We start from the raw sequence: 2,598 nt of genomic DNA on the forward strand, positions 1-2,598 counted from the left end.
TTTCTGCCAGGTATTTCTTCCTCGCATTGTCAAGGTGCTTTTACGCTGTGACATGTGAAAGGGAAAGTCACTTGGAGGCGACTTTGACCATGAGCAAACAGTATCACCAGCCACTGATAAACTGGTTTTCTGTTTTCCCCACATCCCATCTCTGAAATGCTTTGAGAGCTTTGAGAGCTGTCCTCAGGGTCTCTAGTGATACTTCTTTAAATTCTTGGATTGTTCACAAGGTGATTAGGAAAGAGCCATCTGTTTCAGGCTGGAGTCCTGGGAAACACTATGTTTGGGACACAGATCTGTGTGTGGCAATTTTATTGGGGTGAGATGGGAGTGAAACCAATGCCTGGCTCAAAGCAGCCACCGCTGAGGTCTCTGGCCAGTGTCAGTTCCAAGAATTCACAAGGATGGGGAATATCTTTGCAAACCTCTCCAAGGGCCTTTTTGGCAAAAAAGAAATGAGAATTCTCATGGTGGGCCTGGGTGCTGCTGGGAAGATGATGATTCTGTATACACTGAAGCTTGGTGAAATCGTGACCACCATTCCTACCATAGGTTTCAATGTTGAGACCATCGAACACGAGAACATCAGCTTTACCATGTGGGATGTGGGTGGCAAGGACAAGATCTGGCCACTGTGGCACCACTACTTCCAGAACGCCCAAGGCTGGGTCTTTGTGGTGGACAGCAATGACAGAGAGGGCCAGGGATTTAGCTCAGTGGTTCCACGGCCTGCCTCACAAGTACAAGGTCCCGAGTTGGATCCCTGGTACCAAAAAACAAAACAAGCAATGACAGAGAGAGTGTGAATGAGCCCTCCCAGCCCTCATGAGGAGCTCATGAGGATGCTGGCCAAGGACGAGCTCCGGGATGCCATCCTCCTTGTGTTTGCCAACAAACAGGACCTCCCCAATGTGATTCATGCAGCTGAAATCACAGACAAGCCGGGGCTGCACTCTACGCCACGGCAACTGTTACCTTCAGGCTACTTGTGCCAGCAGCGGGGATGGCTCGTGAAGAACTGGACTGGCTGTCCAATCCGCTCCGGAACCAGAAGTGAACCAGAAACCCCACACTCCCCTCACTTCCTCCTCTCCGGCCTCCGCTTTCCTCTCATGTGGCAAGTGTGTGACTCTGTGGCCCTGAGTGCCAGAAGCTGTCTCCATGGGCACGGGATGCACACATCGTGCTGTACATTTGCAGATGCAGCCTGCAGCCAGGTTTTTATTTAATGTAAACAGTTTCTGTTTCCACTGAGGCAGTTTCTGGTACTCTTATGCAAGACTGCTTAGGTTTTTTATTGTTAAAAAAAAAAATCAACTCACTGTCAGGACTGAGAAGGGATTTGGGTGCATGGGCTCTTAGCCTCCAGGAGCCACTGGGCTGTAGATTGATATGAGGATCCATCTGGTTTTTAACCCAAACAGTGAATTTTTAAAAATAGTTGAAAGTGACAAGATAAGGAGAACACATGAACACACAGGAGACTATGCCTAGTTAGGTTTTATAACTCTACCTGAACACTAGTCATTGGATTGGCTGTTCACTGGGAACGCAAGAGATGTGATGAACAAACGCCGTCCACTGCATGGTCAAAGTAGGGACCCCACGGCCCGCCTGTCTTTGGATCACCTGCATTCCTAGCGTTGTGCTTGTGCTCATGCTCACACGGTCCCCTCAGGCTGGGCTGGGAGGGCTGTGATGGGGCCTGAGGACCAGCCTCACCCTCGCCCCTGCCCAGTGCAGCTGGAGTAGCAGCCCCCGTTCTCAGTGCCCACTCAGACAGGTTGGCTAAAGTCGGGGTCTCACCAGCAAGCTGGGTCGATTGGTCTACTCCAGACCACAGTCCTGGAGCACCCCCACCTCCATGTGTGAGGTAGCTTCCTCCCTCGGCCTGGAAGGGTCCGATTTGCCATCAAAAAGGATGGCCTCTATTTTTTTTCTTTTGTATTTTGATAAACACTGAAGAAGCTGGAGCTGTTAAACTCATCCTGGGGAAACTTCAGAACTGGTTTATTTGGTGTTGTGGAACCTCTTATTGCTTTCAATAAATATATGATTAGTAATCAACCATTTTGTATACTTGTTTTCAGTTTTCATGTCTTTGTTTTTTTGTTTTTTTTTTTAGTACCAGGATCAAACTCTGGTCCTTGTGCTAGCAAGGCATGTGGCACAGCCACTGAGCTAAATCCCCGGCACTTTCAGTATGCACTTCAACAAGCACTGTAATTATAGCTATTCGAATAAAGACTCTTAACTATTAAAAAAAAAGTTTATAGGGGTGAGACCTCAGGTTCAGCGCCTGGGAGAGATGTGACCTGAGAACAAGGGAAGAGATGAACTGTGATGCAACAAAGGCCTCTGTTGACACCACCAGGAGCTTTGCAGTGAGTCTGGCCTTGCAGTTATCCCATCTGGGGGCAGGGGGCAGGCCTTATCAATCAGGCATTGGTGCTTTGCTCCTGGGTGGGACTGTGACCTTGTGCCCCTTGGTTGACTGTGGCCACTCCTGAAGACAAAGTTGAGTGCCCTCCACTGCCTGCACTGTGTGCCTCAGGCCCAAAGGGGGCATATGTTGGCCCCACCACACCTACGCACCAT

The 2,598-nt window shown here is 49.4% G+C and overlaps 1 pseudogene; it reads left to right on the top strand.

Moving 5' to 3' along the window:
• Window positions 1-365: 365 nt before the first annotated feature.
• Window positions 366-1,057, top strand: LOC104860483 (annotated as a pseudogene).
• The last annotated feature ends 1,541 nt before the right edge of the window (window positions 1,058-2,598 follow it).

This window comes from Fukomys damarensis, unplaced genomic scaffold (assembly GCF_012274545.1).
Source record: "Fukomys damarensis isolate Sample0158 unplaced genomic scaffold, DMR_v1.0_HiC HiC_scaffold_30, whole genome shotgun sequence".
Taxonomy (NCBI): domain Eukaryota; kingdom Metazoa; phylum Chordata; class Mammalia; order Rodentia; family Bathyergidae; genus Fukomys; species Fukomys damarensis.